General features: G+C 36.5%; 1 protein-coding gene across 2 annotated transcripts in view; it reads right to left on the bottom strand.

The window, feature by feature from the left end:
• Positions 1–23,691, bottom strand: part of LOC127449420 (receptor-type tyrosine-protein phosphatase gamma-like) — a 153,812-nt gene that overhangs the window by 66,037 nt on the left and 64,084 nt on the right. The window lies entirely within an intron of this gene.

Consider the following 23,691-nt stretch of genomic DNA (forward strand, 5'->3'; position numbering starts at 1 on the left):
TCTAAAAAGTGTTGATCAACATAACTGCACTGTAAACCCCAGTGCTCAAAATACTTAATTGTTTTGAGTTGGGAAAAATTGAATCATACAAATTAGTTCAAAAAATTAACCTTGATGAGTATTTAGTACTTTCTGTTTTTTTTTTGTTTTTTTTTTTTATGAAACTGACACCTTTTAAGTAACCTGAAATTGTGAAATGTGCAAATGCACAGTAAATATTTAGGAATGCATTTACTAATGTTAATGAATAGAACCATATTGTACAGTGATAACAAAATAAAACAATAACAAAATTTACATTAAAATGAAGCAAACTGACCCACAGATGTGTTAATGTGCGAAAAATATATGGATTTTTTTAAAGCGGCACATCAAACGAAACTAGAGATGCTAATCTTTACAAATAATCAGGTTTCAATCAAAAAACTTAGAGGTTTCTTATCAGAGGCACTTTTGTTGGTGCTGTGCCTGAAGTAGCGCTTCCAGGAAATCAATGTCACGCTATGACGTGGGTGCCAGTAGTTTAACCCTTAAATGACAGTCGGTTTTAATTCATTTAAATTATGTGTTGCATATAGCAAAGCCAAAATACAACGTCCACATATGTGGACACGGAGTCTCACGAGGTTAACGCACAAATACAAAATGAAAATATAGCTGTAAACAGCGATTAATGGGATTCAAGCATTTAAAGCACTTTAATTATTAATCAGTAAATCAATTACAAATGTGCTTGTTGTCAGATGTCACATAAAACAGTGATAAAATGTGATAGATATGCAAATGTCCTCTTAGGTATTGATGGGGTGTTGCACAAAGAGGCTACATACAAAATTTCAAGTCAATCGGGGCAACAGTCACAGAGAAAGAGCCATTTTCATGTTTGTTCAAATTATAGTACCAACAAGTGGCCAATCGCCGGCAACATTTTTTTGTCCTCAGAATGATCCCCTACATTAGTATGTCAAGTTTGGTGAAGATAGCTATTTCGGTTCAAAAGTTATAGCCTTTTAAGTAAAAATGGTTTGGTTCCAATCTGTCAAACAGCCTAGGACTAGTTTGCAAAAGTAGATTTTTACGAAAAATCACAAATTGTGAAAAAATTTTATGACGGAAATGAAATTGGAGATAGTTATTTTTTTCGTCTTGAGCCAAGGAATCCAATGATATAAGGCACTTGAGTGACATATGGTTCAACAGTTATGGGCATTTTTCCAAATTTGTTTGTTTGATAACTGTAGCGCCACCATGTGTCCGATTGGGGCGAAACATTGCGTCCACTGTCAGCTGGAGTACTACCATCCCGAAAGTTTCAGGTCTCTAGGACTTACGGTTTGGTCTGCACGATGAGTTTTGCGGCAGAAGATTAATAATAATAAATGTAGCTGCAAGCAGCAATTATGGGGGTTCAACATGTTCTGCATTATATTAAGCATTTCTTAAACAATATGCAACAAAGACAATGCACAAATTGAATACAAAATGCCAACTCGATGGGAATAGAGGTCCCGTTGTTTAAGTCATTTTACATTGTTATTTTTGTAGCGCCACCAAGTGACCAAGAACAATTTCTTTGTATGTGTGTCCTCAGAATGAGCCCTTACAAAAGTGTGTCTAATTTCGTGACAATATCTCATTCCGTTTAAGAGTTATAGCTATTTAAGTAAAATAGCCCAACAATATTTAAAAAATGGTTTGACTGACACCAATGGTTCTTGAGGCAAAGTTGTTCAGAATCAGAAAAGCTATCATATGATATGAATTACTTGTGTTTTTTGAAAGCACTGCATTATATAAAACTGTTAATGCTCACAAAAATCGTGAAAGCGCCTCCCAGTGGCTGATTTTTTTTAAACTATTGCACAGATCTCTTAGGCCAAGAGTCAAATAGGTCCACCAAGTTTCATTCCAATCGACCTTTGTTAACTTTGTCTAATAGCTGCTGAAAGCTGATTGGCTGATGTTTTTCAACATATGCAAGTGTCCTCACAGACAATGATGGCAGCTAAGACACACACACTGCATACAAAGTTTGAAGTCAATCGGACCAACGGATCCGTATTTATAGCTAATTTAATGTTTTTCCTGTTATAGCGCCACCAAGTGGCAAAACTGCACGTTATTTTTTAAACCTCCTCAGATTGAGCCTATAAATAAGTTTGTCAAGTTTGGTGAAAATATCTCAATTCGTTCAAGAGTTATAGCCATTTACATAAAAGTAAATGTTGTCTTTTATTTTGCTGTACTGTAGCTACCGTTAATTAAAAGTAAAAAATGTTTTTTATATAATTATTGATATTTAGACTCCATAGAAAATGTTTTGGGCACTAGTTTTGTCCCGATCGGATGAACGGCCTAGGACTATTTTGCAGAAGTATGTTTTGCAAAAATCCAATATGGCGGAAAATCTTTCATGACGGAAATGAAATCGGAGATATACGTTTTGCCACAGATTCCAATGATGTAAGGCACTTGAGTCTCTGACATACAGTTTAAAAGTCATGGGCCAAAAATTAAAACTTTTTTATTTGATCACTATAGCACCACTGTCAGGCCGATTGGGGCGATACTTTGCACCTGAGTGCTACCTTCCCACCAAGTTTCATGTCTCTAGGCCTTACGGTTTGGGCTCCACGATCAGTTTTAAGGCAGAAAAATAATAATAATAAATATAGCCGCAAGCAACTATTGTCGGGGGCCAAGCACATGTGATAAGATGACCAAAATAATCACATTTGACAGAAAAGATCCTGTAGATGCTAAGAAAAAGAAGAAAATCAGTACAATTACAATAGAGTTCCAGCAGCTTCGCTGCTTGGCCCCCTAATAATATATATATATATTTTTTAATAAAAGCAAATCCGAGCAAAAACAATAGGGTTTCTAGCACTCAATAAAACACCTTATAAAATTTTTTGAAATTTTCACAAATATATTAAGTCTACTCAAGTCATCTAGCAGCTTTACAAAAAATAGAATTATAACATTTATAATTTCAGAAAGCAGAGCAAAATTTCACTGCTGACTATACACACCAACTTGTCTTTGCCTACCAGTCAAGGAAAAGTCTACATTTGCAGTGTAAATTTAGCAAAACACAAATTCAACACACTTTCTCTGCAGCTCAATCCCTCTCGCTGATGTGGTTGCACTATCATTTGATGCTCAAGAGCCACACATTCGGCAGTTCAGCACACATGAAGCGCTACACTGATGAATGGTTTCATTAACTGTGGCGGCAGTCATATTGCACCCCAAGTCAGCCGTGGCCCATGCATTTTAAGTCTAGCCCTTCAGTGCGAATCATGCCATTAAGAAAAGAGTTTCACAATTAATAAGACACAGCATGCCTATCATGCATTACAAGGCAATCAACTAATAATACCAATTGACATTTTAAAAACACGTCCACACACAAAAGCCAGAACCAAGGAGATCTAATACCAAGAAAAATGTCTTTAATAATATTTGCAATTTAAATTCTGCTTGCAATAAATGTTGTTTCGTCAGGGTACGTGGTTACTTTTCAAAACTTGCTCCCACACTGAATGCTCAAGCAGCCTAATTTACACTTAGAAAACTCCTGATGTTGCTATAATAATGCAAAAAGCACTTACTAATTTGTTTGAAGTGAAAATCAGTCCTCCTTTCCTGTTTAATTAATCAATCGCTTGATCATGCAGAACATCTCAGGTTTGTAAATCCATAAGGATCTCTTTCTCAGTGGTGATGTGGCAGTGACAGCTGACTTGTCAGAAAGATCTCGCGCTCTTCGCTTTCAAATTACATACATCACTTAAAGCATGATTGCGTCACTCAAGGACAGCTAGAAGGCCTGGACTGGGATATATCCTAAAGACCACACCCACCAAGAACAAATAAATCAAAATGATTGGCTGATAAATCTGACAGTCGACTTTAGATGCCTATTCACTGCAGTGTTGAGGGATTCTTTGGAAATTCTGAAGGCATGACGGGGTGGAGCTCAGACTCATGCAGCATGCGATTTGTGAAACAGTTATCACACTTTGCTTGTAAGCATTGAGGAATAAATTCTGATTGGATAAACTTTTTGTTTTTTGCTATTTGTTTTTTAGATGAATTAGGAGTGGAAAGCGATTCAGACTCAGTTTTGCACCAAAAGTTCTTCTGTGAAGCTCTCAAAATATCAGGCAAGAAGGTCAATGAGAATTTATTAGGCATGTTACAGCAGCAGAGAAGGCTTTGCTGGCCCTGAGAAATCACCACTGGTCAAAGTGGTGTACTGTATATAAATTGCCTTTTAATGGTATATGGCTTGCACATCAAATTAAGTCTCCCACACATTATATGAATACTGTGAAATGTAGAGGGCTATGCTAAACAGTTAAAAGTGTGGATGGTATTATAGTGTTAGTAGCTAAATAAAGCTAATACTAATCTTAAGTGCATTAACTTTTGCACTGATTTTTCTCTTCAGAAAGCTGTGCCAACAACAAACAAGCTCAAGGAAGCTTCCTAAGGGAAGCTGTCATTTTAATCACTATTTCCCAGGTTCCTACAAGGACAAACGTACACAGTAATACATTATTGTAATTTCCGAAGAGCAAAAATGTGAGCCTGAAGCTAATAACTCCTATAATAACTCAGATTAAACACACTGCTATGGCAACCGAACTCTCTTATGAGGTAGGGAATCTAACTAACCACTATAATTTCATCATCATTACCACTCGCTCTGAGATTCTTGCCAGCCTAGAAAGCGGAAAGTGGGAGGAGATGAGAAAAGCCTCATGGGATTGGCCAAAAGGTGCCCAGTTGCCATCACAACGCTATCTCATGCACACACCGACCTGTGTCAGTCCGTGGGGATAAAGCCAATGCATAGTCAAAAAGGCACTTGCAGTTTAGGGGAATTTTTTTAGGTTACAACCAAATTATTATGTGCAGTAGGTCCAAAGACAGCTGCATATCAGTTTTGCCCTCAGGCTGGAAGGTCTGATCATGGTGTCGAGAATAATGTTGTCACTAATCTTCTGCACTAAAAGTCTATCAACTCCAAACTAAGATCAGTTCCACATAATTTACCATAATGTATGGCATTCTGATGATATTTTGAGAGCTTCACAGAAGAACTTTTGGTGCAAAACTGAGTCTGTTTGACGTCAAAGTTCGGTTCATTTAGGCTACATCCACATTAATCTGTTTAAATTTGTAAACTATGTTTTCAGGTTTCTAACCTCATTGTTTTCCAAAGTATGTGGTTATATGGAGATCATTCTCAAAAGTCTCTGTTTTAGTTAGAGGAAAATGCTGTTCCAGTGTGGATGAGAGATGTAAACTTAGAGCCTTGGTGTGAAAGCAGTTTTCAGAACAAAGACTTCAAGAAAAGGAGGTCTGGGGTTGATACTCCAGTATTTAGTCCACAATTCCTTTGGAAGCAATTTGTCAATTCCTTAAGGGTGCGTTCTATGTAAGATTTGTTATTGTATTCAGAAACAGTTGGACGGAACCAAACAGAATGGAGCAGAACTCAAGGATCTTGAGACACATTTTTAAAAGTTGTACTGTTTTTAACCAGGCTTGGGGAGTAACGGAATACATGTAATAATGTTACATAATCAGGATACAAAAAATGTGTTAACTGTAATACGTTCCATAAAAACCCAATGTATTCAGATTACAGTTACATTCAATAAAAATTGTCATTACTAGCAGGATTAAAATTTTTAGACTATAAAAAAGAAACAAAAGAAACATCTCTTCTGGTTCTTTCTCGTGACTCACGTGAATCAGGAGTGCCACTTACCGTCACTTGCGCAAATAATACCTGTCTCACATCAAAACTGTGCTCTCGAGGCAAACAATGTCAAACCATTAAAAGGACTGTTTCATCGCGACAGCCATTGGAGAAAATGTATTATTTTAATTCTTGTCTTTTCAAAGGAGAAAAGGGAAACAACATTACAGTTCAGTGCAATTTATGCCTTCAAGCTGTGAAGATGCTGTCATTTTCCAAGGACCCAACATATGATTTAAAGTAGCATTTTCAAGATGAAAGTCATGTTAGCTAGGTTAGCTAAAATGAGTCATACGCGTTACCTAATACAGTAGTTTCGCCATCCGTTGATCGTTTTCGTGGGAGCAGGAATAGATGTGAGTATTGTGACACGAATTGCACATGATTGGCGGTACAGCAGCAAGGAACATGTTCCTTATTGAAGCAGAGAAACGAGCATCCACCCCCCCATTGCATGGCCCGAATTACCAGGACACCAATACATTCGAAACTTCACTGTCACTTCTCATTTCCACCATACTTTGGTTGAAACTCTAAAGTTGTTCTCTGCAATGCCTTCGTGATGTAACGACAACAGCAGTAAAGGACAGAATACATTTTTTTCTTTGTTAAAATCCCCCAAATTGTACACATAAATACCAAATGAATTGAAGATGTTATGTTCTGTTGCAATGGTTAATTTACTTATTCTAAATGTATTCTTGAGAACAGTCTGTGTGAGGGAGAAATTCTGGCAAATGTAACATTTAAAAACTAATAAAAATTAGGAAGAAGCAATTAAAAACACTAAAAAGGTTCAAATCTATTTCTATCTATTCTTTAAAACAGAACGGTTTTTATTCTTTTTAGAATTATTTTTTTCCCATTAAAATCCTTCTTAAACAAGGAAGCAAGCAGAGGAAAGACACTGGAGGCATTGCATTATTAATAATGATGATGATGAAGATAGCCTGTGATCTACCTATTGAAGCCAGAAGTTAATAAATAGTGACAATTAGTCTACATGCTAACTGCAATGCATGGCAGAATCCAACTTTGCAGTGTTCTTGAATCTATCCTGTCAGGTTGGTAAATATTAACAAAGACATAATTCAATGCATCTGTTCTAATTGTATAAATAAGACACTTTCTGTGGCAGAATGAGGACTTACCTGATTTGCTTAAAAATACTGAGCTGTTCTACATTTGAACATATTCTGTTTTACTATAAAGGAGGCAGTGTCCCTCTTATTCATGTTTTTTTCTTATTATATAATAATATTTACATCACTTATAACATTATTCAAACACAGTTTGTTTGCATCCAGATGGCATAACTAAAAGTCTTCGAGATCATATTGCTTTTAACTTGACTTTATTTACACATGTGACCTTGAGGTAATTAAAAGGTAATCAAAAGTAATCTGATTACATGACTTTCTTATTGTGGTAATTGGATTAAGGTACAGATTAAGTTTTTTGCTAAGTAATGAGCATTTGTAATGGAATACATTTTAAATGTAACAATCCCAACCCTGTTTTTAACTTGCCACGTGGTCTAAAACGCAGCAATCATTGTGGGACATAAAAATGTCACTCTCCAAAAATGTCTATCTGAGTGTGTATGGCTGTAGAATCGTTCATTTAAAGGGAAAACTCAATTAATCCATCAATCCATCCATCCATTCACCCATCCATCCATCAATCTTTATATATATATATATATATATATATATATATATATATATATATATATATATATATATATATGTATGTATATATATAGTTATATAAATATATGAGACATAGCTATTGGGTTGTATTTGGTCAGGGCTAGAGATGGTCTACATTGGATGTTTAGTCATCCAACAATTGACTAGTTGCTTTGTGAAGTCAACTAGTATATATATATATATATATATATATATATATATATATATATATATATATATATATATATATATATATATATACATACATACATACATACACACACACACTGGTCAAAAGTTTTGAAACACTTGACTGAAATGTTTCTCATGATCTTAAAAATCTTTTGATCTGAAGGTGTATGCTTAAATGTTTGAAATTAATTTTGTGCCAACATATTCATATATTTAATTACAAAACTAAAATTTTATAAAAAAAAAAAAAAATGGATGACTTGGACCAAATAATAAAGAAAAGCAGCCAATAAGTGCCCAACATAGATTAAAAGCATCCCAGGGTGATACCTCAAGAAGTTGGTTGAGAAAATGTCAAGAGTACATGTCTGCAAATTCTAGGCAAAGGGTGACTACTTTGAAGATGCTAAAATATAACACAGTTTTGATTTATTTTGGATTTTGTTTAGTCACAACATAATTCCCATAGTTCCATTTATGTTATTCCATAGTTTTGATGACTTTACTGTTATTCTAAAATGTGAAAAACAAATTATAATAAAGAATGAATAAGTGTTTCAAAACTTTTGACCAGTAGTGTGTGTGTGTGTGTATATATATATATATATATATATATATAAATATATGTATATATATATATATATACACACACACACACACTGTATCAAGATATTATCAAGATAACAGTTCACAGCTTGTATATGTACAGCCATCATTTCAAATGCGATCTTCCCATGCACGCAGCCACGTCTACTTATTAGGTGCAGATGCAGATTTCATTCACACAAACAGCAACTCAAACAATCTTTTCAGGCATATCATATGCTTGTTTTCTAAAACAGATCACAAAAGCACCACGACAACAGTTTAAAACTCGTATACTCACAGTGAAAACATGCTGATCGTGCGTGATTATCCGATGCACGCAGCCAAGTCTGTTTTCATTAGCGCTTGTCTCTCTCTCTCTCTCTCACACACACACACGCACACACACAGACACACGTTGGTGTGGCTATCCTCATGAGGACTCTCCATAGACATAATGATTTTTATACTCTACGAACTATAGATTCTATCCCCTAACCCTAACCCTACCCCTAAACCTAACCTCACAAAAAACTTTGTTTAGTATGTTTTTTAAGCGATTTGAATTATGGGGACACTAGAAATGTCCTAATAAACCACATTTATAGCATAATACCCTTGTAATTACCAGTTTGTAACCTAAAAAAATGTCCTCGTAAACCACCCAAACCTGTGCACACACACACACACACACACACACAATGTCTGAGAAGTCAAACAGTGCATACAGGTAAACCGGACTGCTGATATTATTTGCTCATTCATTTATTACAGCTATAAAAACTAAATAAATCAAACAAATACAGTACAGCAGACATAACCCATTTGTTCACGTTTACTATATTATATAGAGTATTTTGTTTTATTTTTGACATGACAAGAAATCAAAAATATAAATAAAATAAAAAAATACTCGTCTACACCCTGCCCCCCTCTACCCCTGTACTGGCTGTACAGTGCCACATGCAAAAATATCTCACTCTAGGGGGCACTGCAGGGGAATTTAGACCCTACTCATGAAAAGGTTAAACTATATTTATATATACAGTATCTGTATGCACAGTATATACTGTATAGTTGACTTCACAATGTGACTAGTCAATTGTTGGATGACTAGACTTCCAGTTTAGACCATCCCTAGCCATGACCAAATAAACCCAATAGCTACGTCTCAGAGACAGGAACGTGGACACCAAGAGAGATTGGGGGGAGTTCTCTTTTCCATCTGACAGATTAAGGTCAAATCACTTTCCATTGGGAGAGAATAAAGTCACAGTTCTCCACTTTAAAGGAAAGGTTACTCCTCTTACCCAGTTAATGAGAGGACAAGTAGGTCATTCCAAAGTTCTTGGCCCACTGCTACGGTGCAGAAATCTCCTTGGGAGCTCCGCTAATTGACACCAATTTTTCCAGTGACAGAAAAGCAGCTGGTTTCTCAGCTCTGAATATTTTGCATTGAGACAATACTGCTGTGCAAGAAAAACATGATGTAGTATACAGTGACACTATACTCCAAAGCTACATTCCAAGTCAACAAACACATCACGGCCCACTTAAATACATCCTGAAGCCAGAAGGGTTATTTTGGCTTTTATCATTCCTACTCAGGGGTCTTCGTCTTTGCTTTTAGGCTGGCAGTTCAGATCACAGTCAGCCACTTGTTTTTTCTGCCCGGTCGCAAGGCCTCGGTGCTAATATGAATCTTAGTTGGATGCCTGATTACCTCTTTCTACCTCCCCATTGATTTCCCCTTGGACCAGGTTCTCCATTCTGATCTGTTAAGTGCTGGCATGGTGTGCACGAACCAGCTGTCTGCTTCTGTGTCAGTAGGATTGGACATAAACACAAAGACACTTCACTTTAAACACTCAATCGCTCCTCCAAATTTAACTCCCTTTGACATAAGTCCCCTGCTGCAAAGCAGGTCACCATATTCTCTGAAATAGATTTAAAACACCTGTGCAAAGCCGAGTCAAATTCCCTACACTCTCTGATCTCCTAATTAATTCTGGGTTCCTAGTTCCTTTGTGAATGGACCAAGACGCTGTTCTCATTTTAAGCTTCCGCGCTATGTTATTTCCTGCACGCCGTCTCTGTCCATCCAACTGACACGCTACAAATCTTCATTGAACTGTTTAATCTCTTCCCGTCACAGACTAAACAATCGGTTCTGCCCGTGTCTCTGAACTGTGACAGTGAGACTACATTCCCCCTGCCAGGGTAATGGATCCTTTCTGTCGACTCAATAAAAGCGTGATTGGTGGATTGCTCTCTTTGGGTCTCATTCACTAATAATTGCATAGAAGTTACATACTTAACTGCGGCAAAAAGTTATCTTGCAAAATTTTCACTGGATTCACAACAGGAGCATACACACATAAATTTGTTTGAACAAATTGTTCTTGGTAATGTTGATGAATTTGTATTATTCTAAAGGAGAGAGTATGCAGTTAGTAATTTGCATAAAACACTCCAACATCATCTGCCCAAACTATCTCCATGTTAGGACTTTTCACGCAACCCCTTCTGAACAGCGATTTGTCACAGTATGCGAACATATCTTTAAGGCATGGTCACATTCACCTTTGCAATGCAAAATTCTGCAGGCGAAGAAGGCGTGGGTGAATTTAAGTGTGTTTGAAACCCCCAAAAACTACTTGTCAAGCAGCCTCTTTTTTATGCTGCACATAATGAGGGGGAATGAGGTTATGAAGAAACTCACAGTATTTCCTCATATATTGTGAATATGTAGTGTAGTTATGTACAAACCACTGCCCACACAGAGATCACTGCCTAAGTTTCCTGTTGGTCAACGTTGTAAATTTTCTTGTCGAAGTTCACCACACTTGAACCCCATACAAATTTTGCATAGTGAAATTCCAGATCAAGCAGATTCTTATTGAGATGACTGCATTTTACATGTGGAATTTACGCTCACTAAAGATGCCCTTAGTAAAGTTGTTATTGCGGGAAAAAAAAAACCCGACAGGGTGACCAGGTGTTGTAACATCCTGAAGGGGTTTATATAAGGGATAATGTATAGTCAGCCAGTTGTTACCGCAAAATCAACCCTTACAGGGTGATCAGGAATCCCGACAAGAAGCGGAGGGGTCTTGTATCAACCTGAAGGAGTTTATTTTGGAATAACAACCGGCTGACTGTACATTATTCCACTTACTACACGGCTACTAACCATATAAATACAGTAAATACATGTACATTTTATATTGATTTGCATTTAAATTATGTAATTATGAGAGAATAAAGAAACTGATGAACAGCTAAATTCCACCTTCGGTTTGTGTCAGAGTTCTGTTGGTGTTTATTCTGTAAAAATGGCAGTGTGACTCTACACTATTCAGTCTATTACAAGACTACTTGCCAAATCAAGAAATAAATGGAAATAAAACACTGATTTGCATTGAAGCTGTGTAATTGTGTGTGTGTGTGTGTGTGTGTGTGTGTGTGTGAGCGAGAGAGAGAGAGAGAGAGAGAGATGGAGTCAGTTAGTCAGCTTTCTGAAGATAAAGTCATTTTTGTGAAATTCATCCTATTTTCTCATTGGAAAAATAGCCGTTCAAGCAGGTATTCTGCCCTATTTTGCGGTAGCTGGTGCGCAAGAGACCTAAAGAAACAGCAGTATTCTCCGCCATTTTGAACAGTTCGTCCTTTCCAATGTGGAAACTCCGGTAAGAGGTAAGCACCTTGAGTTTGTGTAATTAATCCGTCTGTTGTGTCTCTCAGCTGTGATGAGCCGTAATGCTGAAGTTGTTAGTTTAAAGCCATTTGAAGTTATTTTCTAGCTTTAGTAGTGTAGTATTAATATGAGCGATCACGGAGTGCTGTTGAATATAAACACTGAGTGACGCTGACTCACTTCACGTCACCAACTAGCTCATATTACACACAAAAGTGGTCTTTTGCTTCCACCTGCTGGCTAAAATATGTAATGTCACAATATTAAATGTAAAGAGACAGATAGCTCTTACCACATCTGCACTGCTCTTACACTTTAGTTTAGAACAGCAGGAACACAAGCGGAGTGATATACACAGTGAAGCGTCCGAGTGCAATATATATATATATATATATATATATATATATATATATATATATATATATATATATATATATCACAAATACGTTTGTCTACACATTGTAATACATCCTCATAGGCAGAAGGGAAGGAGAACAGGGAAGCGAGGTTTCTAGATTCAGGTATGCGTATAATTGGCCACCTTAATGCTTTACAATTTCACAGACTCATCAATCTCACAGGCACGGAGTTATTTAAAGACATCAGCTTCACAGGCATATAGTTACTTAAACACTTTAGCTTCACAAACACAAAAGATTAAACACGACAGCTTCTGTAGCACCGTGGCCTTCCTTGTGCCAGTCTCTCTCACTCTCAGCTGCTGGTGGCGTGGCTGTTTATATGCTGCTCTCCCCATGCTCACTGGAATTAGAGACAGGTGTTAAACATAATCTAGCTCAGGTGCCAGCACCCTTACCGCTTTCTCTCTCTCCGGACGGACGCTTGACCACTCCCCCGCTGCCACACACGTTTGTAGCCCTTTTCCACCGAAATGGCGATGATTCGCGTGCTGAGCCTGTGCTACGCTGGTTCACGGCCGGGGCAATCTGGAGCCTTTCATAAGTAAGTGCTTTCCACTGACTTCGGAACCAGAACAACACAATGCACAAAATAAGAGGACAACAGTGTAAGGAAATCTAATAAAGTTGACAAATATAATAACTTACTGAGATCAGCAGCAGAGGACACCGCGATTCGGTGTTTATCTCAAGCGTGACTGGCTGAATTTAATGTCCCGATGTCCGAGTCCAAAACATTGTTGCTCCATCCACTGTCGCTTTTGTTTAGGTCCTTCTTATGGTCCCTGCACTCCCTTAAGTGTTTTTCAATTTGTTTATTATTTGGTCAATTGTCTGATTCAAACCTGCGTGCATCATTTCGTACTGGATCTTCTCGTAGATGATTTTTCCCCCTTTGTGATCTCTCTAGTTCCTCTCGGATCGCCGTAAAGACCATATCGCAAGTAGAATGCTCGTTTCATCCGCGTTACCTGAACGCTTTTGATGTCTGATAATTTTGTGAGTTTTTTATTGTTTTTATAGAGTGAAAGTACTCTTTGCTGCAGACGGTAGCTACTTTTGTTGTTTGTGAAAAATTTGTTGATGAAACATTATCCTGCTCTCCGCCTCTTCACATAAATGGTTTCTGTATGGAGACCAGCAAGCTTTTGGGGCCGGTATCGAACCAGGTTTTCGGCCCCAGAACGGCCGGATTGTGTAGTGGAAATGCACGGAACAGTTCAAGAATTTGCACTGGCCCAGGAACCCGCCCCGAACCTTGTCGGTGGAAAAGCGCTATTAGTGAGTGGGACCCTTTATATTTGGGGCTATTGTAAAAGTCTCTCAATGTCTCCACTGTGTTGGTCCTTAAAGACCATACAAATGTCTGACAACCAGTCACCTCAAACATCACAGTTCACAAGTTCTCAAGATGCAACAGCTTCTACTGCATCGCACGGAGAGATGTGCTGAGGGAGTCATGACAGCTGACAGTTTTGTAGCATCTCTTCTGTGCTGCACTCTCAAGATGCAACATATTTTCACTAACACATCAAAGATGAAACCTATCAACTCGACATCACAGACTGAGAAAAAGGCCTAGATCTGACATCATAATTCGTGAGACTCTTTAGTAGGCTTAAAGGAATAGTTTATCCAAAAATGTAAATTCATTTACTTAACCTAATGTCTAATCAAACCTTTATATCTTTCTTTCTTCTATGCAATGCAAAAGAGGATGTTTTCTGTTATCCTGCCCTTTTCCATACATTGAAAGCTGGCGGTAATCAGAAAGGACAAAAAAAAAGAAGAAAAAAAAAAAAAGCACTACAAGGAATCACTGTTAAGCCATACGATGGCTTTATGAAAGGAATAGACCAAAATTTCCGTCCTTATGCACTGCACTAGCTTTCAAATCTAAAGCATCAACATATTCAAACTTGGCATGTCGTGATCAGTAATAAAATATGCAAGAACCAATGCTTATGATATTTTCACACGTCTTCATTGAATGACTACATTTCATTCTGTTTGGATCTTTACAGTCCCTGGCCACTATATGGATTCATTTGAATGGAAAAGAGAAGCGTAAGCATTCTTCAAAAAAAAATTCTTCTGTGTCCCAAAAAATGAAAGAAACACTGAAATTCAGTAACACTTAACCCATCAAGCGTTTTGAAAAGAGAAGAGTAGGTTCTCCACAAACTGAAATTATAATCCAATCACCAAAACATTCAGCTGCCGAATTACAAGACGCTGGACAAAGTTCAAGCCTGAAAAGCTTGTTACCTAAAAGATCTAGGATTTATGGACCCCAAAGTTTATGTCTAACCACAGATTATGCCTTAAGCACTCTCAGAGTGAATGAATGAATTATGCCCTGATGGCTTCATTACCTTTCACTGGTTGTTGAGAGCTTCTGCTGAAATATCTCTTAAAAGCATTTAAGGGCATCACTATGGATTATAGTGAAGATACTGTGCCTCAAAGCCCTTTTGAATTTTTTATCGACACATCGACTTCAAGGCAGCATGAGACATTTTGTCCTACATGTGTGCATTTTCAAACTGTTCCCTGACAGATGCAATTACAGTGAAATATTTTATTTCTCTTAGAGCTCCAATCAGTTTAGAATAAGCCTGGATTTAAACATGAATTTGCAGTTCTTATATTTTATATCTCTAGCACTTTTATATGACTTATTATAGATTAATATATGGATTCCCTTATTTACCTACATTACAGACAAATTTGGTTACATATAGGCCTACATTTATTTTGCAAAGGAACTTGTATAATTACTTTGTTGTATGACTCATCATCTTTTCCAGATATATTACCCTTTATCAGCCATTACTTTACATGACCTTTCTGTTTACAGCGGAAATGTCAATAAAGCTATAATACGGCCTCATCTACTCAAAAGATTTTCAGCTTTTGCTTCAATGGGTGACTTACAATATTTTGAACCAAGTATCTTTCCACAGCACATTCAGCTGTGTGGAGAATCATATTCAGTTGTTTAACCACTAGTTGCAATGACAGGAATACAGACAGAATAGTATGTATTTAGGTTTTCTGTACTGTACTTAGACTCTCAACACATTTTCTGGTATTTTTCTGTGTGTTTGTCTGTGCTATCACTTGTAAAGAATGCAGCACCATTATTTAACAATTTTTTTTCCTTATGCTGGTCATTTATTATGGTATGACATTATATCAGATAAACCCGCCATAAATCTGCAAGTAACGGCAACAATTTACATGCCAGTTAGACAGCTCTTCCTGTCTAAGTAGGCAGTTCTTGGCCAGTTGAAGATGCATTAAGTCCCAAACCTTTTGCCACAGTTGTGACTGTATTTTAACTTTAATTGTTATTTATTTATTTTTTACTTTTTAAATTAATTACTTTTTCTTTCTTTCTTTCTTTCACTTTTGGGAGAGAAATCATTCTTCAATCTTCCATGTCCCGCCAATTCTTATAATTCTCACTGCATTTTAATTAGTGTTCAAAACAATCTAACCAAACAATTTGAAAGCTCTAATTTATATCTCAGTCTTGGAATAGCAGAGTAATTAACAGAGACACTAATTGGATTAATTCTGCGTGATCTGATTCCCAGAAAGAGACAGAAGCGAGATAATGATAATGATAATGATAATGAAACAACAGGAATTTTTTTCTTCCTTCTCAGGTCTGGCAATTTTGAGAGATACACAACGATAACATAAACTGATTTATTTTCAAGCTAACTTTCATTGTAAACAATTGGGGTTTACTGTAAAATGAGGCTGGCATAAAAATATATAAATGATTATGCTGTTTGTGGTGTGCCCTGGGCATAATGGACAGAGTAAAAATACTAATTAAATATGCTGTAAAAGGCCATAGATGCAAATTCAACATCCAATGAGACATTTTATGGTGGGGAAAATCCTTTGTAATTATATGGATTTCTTCTTTGTTAAATATGCTACAGACATTTCTGAAGAAAATAGAGAGTAGTGTTCACCAATGCATCATGCACACCACGTGATGTAAGAGGTTCTGAGTTGTTGCCAGGGTGTTGCTACAGACTGATCTCACAGGCAGTTGCTAAGTGGTTGCTGGGATGTTCCCATAGGTGGTTGATAGATGGTTGCCAAAAGAGCTCACCACAAATTTAATGGAAAACATTACAGCATTTCTGTGCTAATGGCCTCCTGAAAAGAGGGTAATTGGATGGTGTTCCAGTAAGAGATATGGTTAAAAAAAAAACATGCAGTTATGGTCATATCCTCCTTGATTTAGCAGAATTTGGTTGAAATGTCAGAAGATGCCATGATCTCTAGGACTGAATTTCCTGTAAAGATTTGTGCAAAGCTTCATTCTGCAGATCATGCTGCAGAATAAAGGAATATTCCGGGTTCAATACAAGCTCAGTTAACAGCATTTGAGGCATGATGCTAATTTCCACAAAAAAACTGTCTTCAACTTGATCAAAAGTCTCCATTAATAAAACACAAAACTGATCAAGGTAATCCTCTGGAAATTAACACAGAGGAAACTTCTCTCTTCAGAAAACTAGAGCAGCTCCAGTCTTGAGTTTGCTAAGGACTATCCGGATGCACTATTAGAACAATGAAATAAGAAAAGATAAGAAAATATTTTCTGTGTTATGTAACAAAAGCAGAACAAAAGTGGCTTTAAAAAACAATTGAGTTGGCAAGCAAGATAATGCAAAATGTTTCCAAATATGCAGTGCCATATTCAGATCATCTTTTGGAGGAATAACCAGGAACGCCAGCCATAAAACTGTTTTACAACTTGTGTGTTGAGTACCATCTGTTTGGGCTACAGCTGAGTCATTCAGCTCAAAAGCTATCACCCTCTGTAACATTCCCTTCAGTCCAACGGGCAAATGTTTGTCTCAATCCACTATCTTTGTTACCAGCTGTAATCCCATTAACCTTGCAGATAAATAACCTGACCGCCATTGCCAAGGAAAGGCTGACTGTGTGGAGATTGCCTTGCCATGTCTGTTTTTGTATATTTGTATAACTTTTGAAATATTGTCAATGTTATTATACCTATTTCTGTAATTTTATCAAACTGGAGGAATGTTATAGAATAAGTCAAACCAACTACTACCTCAAAACATCACAGAATTCATAAAATCCATTGCTAAAATTTACTGATATTTGTGCTGTTGTTGTACCACCAAAATAATGTCACTTCCTTGAGGATGACGTCATTAAGAACCTGGCTTTTTGTTAGTTAATGTTACTTAAAGTTAGTTGTATGAAAAGTGATATTGAGGACTTGAGAAAAAAAAAAAAGTTGCTTACCAATTTAAACAATATTCCAAATATGTTATTTTTTTTTTTTACATGTTGATTAGAGAATAAAATAATAAATAAAAATAAATTAAGAACCCCCTGGAATATTTTGTAACAAATGGCAGCTTTTCATTTTAGTGCATAACACTCGTGGGCATGACAAATATGTGAAAAAACTTTTTTACTTTGTGTTCAAAGAACTTCAAGTTGTGCAAACTGAGAGCTTCTGGACAATGCACAAACAAATGATGGTAACGCTTCAAAAATAATTAAACATGTTAGTCATGGGAATAAAGAATTTAGAGAGTCTCTTTGTGAGCAGATTATAGATATGCATATTTAAATGGATGACTAGAACTTCCAAATATTAATATTCATGACAAAATATGCTAAATGGCTCTGATTCAAGGAGAAATGGGAAGCAATATATAATCTGTCCTGGTGATAGAGTGCCTTATAACCATTTAAGAGCAGCATACTGTTACAAATTCAGCATATTGATCAAATTGATGGGTTCTTCAATGATTGTTGCTATAATAATCAATATGTATTAATCAGTGCTGTAGTCCATTAATTAAATGTATTCACTATCAAAAAACACACAAGGCAAGTAACTATAATTTGGTATGCTAAAGCAATTCATAACCCTTACAAAAAAACAAAACAAAACATTGGTAACACTTAACAATAAGGTTCCATCTGTTATCATTAGATAATGCATTAGGTATCATGAACAAACAATTAACAATCCATTTATTTACAGAATTAATTTATATTGTTAATGTTAGTTAATAAAAATACAATTGTTCATCATTGGTTCATGTTAGTTCATAGTGCACTAACTAATGTTAATAAGTACAACTTTTGATTTTAAAAATGTATTAGTATATGTTGAAATTAACATAAACTATGAATATTAAATGCTTTAAAAGTAATGTTCATTGTTAGTTCATGTTAACTAACGTTATTAACTAATGTTAACAAATGGAACCTTATTGTAAAATGTTAGCAAAATATTTATATTTATTTAGACAAATTATATTTAGTGGGGCTTTCTTGCTAAGCAAGACATTTGTCTTGGCCTGTTTTGATTTTGGTCAGTATCCAACCACCTAGCAACCATCCAGAACAATATAGCAACCACATACTGAAGCAACCCCTTTGTAACACCCAGTAGATAAAAATGGAATGCAGATAAAATAAAAATAAATAAAATTAAAATAAGTAGTTGAAGTGCCTTAAAAACTTTCATTTGACTTTTTGAAGGTTATGCAATCTTCATTAGAGTAAAAAAAAACAAAATGTGTAACAGGAAATGTGTTCATTGGTGTTGTTCAGTGAGATAGAACAGGACTCATTAATTGATACCTTTCAGCATGAATTACAACCTATCTCGCTGTCTCCACCCACTTCCTTTGGAATGTGTACTAGGATTAACTGTGTTTTGCCTACACTTTAATGAATCTAGAACACACACGCACGCATGCACACACATATGCAAACCAAATACTCACCAAACATTAGACCTCAGTCAGTGCCCAACAACCATAAAATCCCTGCTGAAAAACAAATAAACAAATGTATAACAGCCTAAGCAGATTTGCTGTTCTTGGCTGGTTTAAGTTGGTCTAGCTAATCTCCCTAGAGTTCATCTTCAGCTCATCTACTTTGTCTCCCAACCTAATTAAACTTGTGCTCAGTTAACTGGTTAGCCAGCTGGTCTCCTTGCCTGACCTTCTAACACCAGCAAACATTCTGAGAGACATGCAAAGACCAGCAGGTTTGGATACATTCTTGCCTCAAGACCCAAATCGGTTGTAAGACCTTAAGTTCAATTGTTTGATGAAATATCTTCTTTAAAACCAATGACCCAAAAGATCAATAAGGAAAGACCTTATATCTGAGACTTGAATTGCACTTATTTTTCACTTTAAAGTTAAACTTGAGAAGTGAGGCACATTATACACAAACTTAATGGATACAGAGTTTAAAAGCTTCCTCTATAAAAAAAGAACCATATGTTCAAGACAGCTAATCTTTGACCCATTCTTCTAACGTATCTTGATGCGTTCCACTTGTACAGTGAAACAAGGCAAGTAAGGAAATAATAAATCAAATAGCTATTTGCATCTAATTAGCTGGCAAGACAAAACACGGCTCTCTGTTATTATCAACTTCCATCTTATGGTACTTTGTCGAGTAAAAAAAAAAAACTACCTGTTCTAAGCACTGAGTACTTTTACTGAGAGTTCAAGTGAACTGGATGTTGTTCCACACACTTTGAAACTTTATTTATTTAGGAGGCTGAAAAAAAGGGAATTTGGATTTCTGTGCTTTTGTTCAGAACATTCTGTTTCAAGCTGATTTATGTCTATTTCAACATTTTACATTTCCCAAGATCTTTATAGAAGAGTAGAAGGGTATTCTTCAGATTTGGTAATCAAAAAGCCCTGTTATATAAATTTCACACAAATCTATGAGGAAATTATTTTACCAACAGACCCAAAACACATTATGGTGAAAGAATAATAGAATGGAGGTCATCTTTTTTCAGCTGCCTTGGTTCTGGAGGTATTTTTCCCATTCATTTTCTCCAAAGGGATTAAAAAAATAATAATCATTCATAAAGAGAATCAAACCAACTCTGAGATGAATCATATTATTTCAAACTTTGATTTGAATAAAACATTTATATGAAATAAAAAAGTCAAAGGTACAAGACTGAGTACTTAGAATTATTTTGTGAGGGAATGAACTCCTCGAAGCACTGAGAATTACATAATATAATAAAAAAACATTGGTAAAATAAAATAAAATAAAAATTGTTGTCTTATAGTCATTGATTATAGTATATATAGTATAAAAACAACATATTTAACAAATATTGCAACATTTTAAAAAATAAACAAAAATATAAGTAGTTTGATAAGTAGTAGATGATTCGCAGTGCTTCATGTGAGTGGTCACTGCTGAGCTCTTTTGCCACAACTTCTGCTTTCATAGTAATAGCGAGTTCTCTGATTGGTGGAGTTTTCCTTTGGATTGATTTTTAATGATAACTTATAAACCTTTAAAGACTGATCTACTGTGAGCTCGGAGGTTGTTTATCAATGATATATGCTTCTACTGAATACATCAGTCTGCATTATTTCAACTTCATTTAAAAAAAAAAAAATAAAAAAATAAAAAGTTTAATAGTGGAATTTATGGCAAAGAACTACAATAGCCAAGATCCCGAAGGGAAAAGATCCACCAAGAAGAGAATAGCGGCAATGACCGCTTGCTCCCATGAAGCACTGTAAATGACAGTTGAACTGGTCTCCCTACACTGTCAAACTACTTATACACTCACCGGCCACTTTATTAGGTACACCTGTACATCTACATATTCATGCGATTATCTAATCAGCCAATCTTGTGGCAGCAGTGTAATGTATAAAATCATGCAGATATGGGTCAGGAGCTTCGGGTAATGTTCACATCAACCATCAGAATGGGGAAAAATGTGATTTCAGTGATTTAGACCATGGCATGATTGTTGGTGCCAGATGGGCTGGTTTGAGTATTTCTGTAACTGCTGATCTCCTGGGATTTTAATGAAAAACAGTCTCTAGAGCGTATAGAGAATGGTGCGAAAAACAAAAAACAATCAGTGAGTGGCAGTTCTGTGGACAAAAACACCTTGTTGATGAGAGAGGTCAACGGAGAATGGCCAGACTGGTTTGAGCTGACAGAAAGGCTCTGGAAACTCAGATAACCCCTCTGTACATTTGTAGTGAGCAGAGTAGAATCTCAGAATGTACAACATGTCGAACCTTGAGGAGGATGGGCTACAACAGCAGAAGACCACGTTGGGTTCCACTTCTGTCAGCCAAGAACAGAAACTGAGACTGCAGTGGGTCTACCATTTGTGTCCAGATCTATATATATCCAGATTTGTCAGACCAGGCGATGTTTTTCCAATCATCTACTGTCCAGTTTTGGTGAGCCTGTGCCTACTGCAGCCTCACTTTCCTGATCTAAGCTGAAAGTAGTGGTACCCGGAGGGATCTTCTGCTGCTGTAGCCCATCTGCCTCAATGTTCGATGTGTTGTATGGTCAGAAATGCTTTTCTGCATAGAACTGTTGTAACGTATGGTTATTTGGGTTACTATCACCGTCCTGTCAGCTTGGACCAGTCTGTCCATTCTCCTCTGAACTCTGTCATTAACAAGCCATTTTCACCCACAGAACTGCCCCTCGCTGGATGTTTTTTGTTTTTCGCACCACTCTCTTTACACTCTAGGGACTTTTGTGCATGAAAAATCCCAGGAGATCAGCAGTTACAGAAATACTCAAACCAGCCCGTCAGGCACCGACAATCATGCAATGGTCGAAATCACTGAAATCAAATTTTTTCCCCATTCTGATGGTTGATGTGAGCATTAACTGAAGATCCTGACCAATATCTGCATGATTTTATACATTACACTGCTGCCACACGATTGGCTGATTATATAATCACATGAATAAGTAGATGTACAGGTGTACCTAATAAAGTGGCCGGTGAGTGTATATTTGTATGTATGTATGTATAAACAGTATATATATATATATATATATATATATATATATATATATATATATATATATATATATATATATATAAAACATACACTGTTAACCCTTACTGTAGTTTATAGGGTAATTAACTGTAAAATTACCAGTAAATTACTATAATATAATCATACAGTATTTAACTGTAATATGCATTGCATCATGGGTAATTTCTGTGACGTCACTCATTAATAACAGTAAATTACTTTTTATTAAATTAATACAGTAACAAACTGAAACTAAATACAGCATATTACAGTAGATGTATATCAGCGGGAATCCCACAACGTCTTTTCCTGAGGGGTTTACCTCTTTCTGTGCTCATATTCTTTTTTTATTTTTTATTCATAAATCCTGGTAATTACTTGCATTAACACAGACATAGGCAGGGGGCCTGGGTAGCTCAGCGAGTAAAGACACTGACTATCACCCCTGGAGTCGCGAGTTCGAATCCAGGGTGTGCTGAGTGACTCCAGCCAGGTCTCCTAAGCAACCAAATTGGCCCAGTTGCTAGGGAGGGTTGAGTCACATGGGGTAACCTCCTCGTGATCACTATAACGTGGTTCTCGGTCTGGGTGGGGTGTGTGGTGAGTTGTGCGTGGATGCCGCGGAGAATAGCATGAAGCCTCCACACGTGCTACGTCTCTGCGGTAACGCGATCAACAAGCCACGTGATAAGATGCGCGGATTGACGGTCTCAGGCGCAGAGGCAACTGAGATTCGTCCTCCACCACCCGGATTGAGGCGAGTCACTACGCCACCATGAGGACTTAGAGTGCATTTGAAACTAGATATTCCAAATTGGGGAGACATAGGCAGACTCTGTTTGATCTATAGATAAAAGCTCAGATAGCAAGGTGACATTGATTCAATTGTTGAAATTCCATCAGAATCATCATTTTGGTTGAGGTTGAATATTCAATGCTAAAATAATATTGAATCAATGTTGATAATTCATTGCTTTTCAGTGTTGAAAAGACAAACATTGAATCAATATTGATTTTTGGTTGATTGTCTTACATCTCTGAGAATGATTCAGGGCTACATTGTGATTGGTTAACAAGGCACACGTGATCCAAGTTGACAGTTACGATTTCTCCAATGGTAGAGCCACAGATTCAACTGGCTCACTCTCCAGGTAAGCATTAATTAAAATGTTGTCTGAAGTATTTTCTGAGGTAATTTGTCCGTTAAAATTCGCCAAAATTATGGTAGACAACTTAATTGGCCTAAATTTACACCCATTTTGGTGATTAATTTAAATAGGAGTGTATTACTTGTTTCTGTTCAAACGATAAACAGATTTAATGACCAGTTGGCCTCCGCAGCTAGTTAAGGTGGCAATGGAAATTCGTGAAAAATGTGGATGGGTCAGTTAATTGTAATTAATTAACACCCATGTTTGTTGTTTTATTATTTATGTGATTTATAACT

The sequence above is a fragment of the Myxocyprinus asiaticus genome, chromosome 12 (assembly GCF_019703515.2).
Source record: "Myxocyprinus asiaticus isolate MX2 ecotype Aquarium Trade chromosome 12, UBuf_Myxa_2, whole genome shotgun sequence".
NCBI lineage: Eukaryota > Metazoa > Chordata > Actinopteri > Cypriniformes > Catostomidae > Myxocyprinus > Myxocyprinus asiaticus.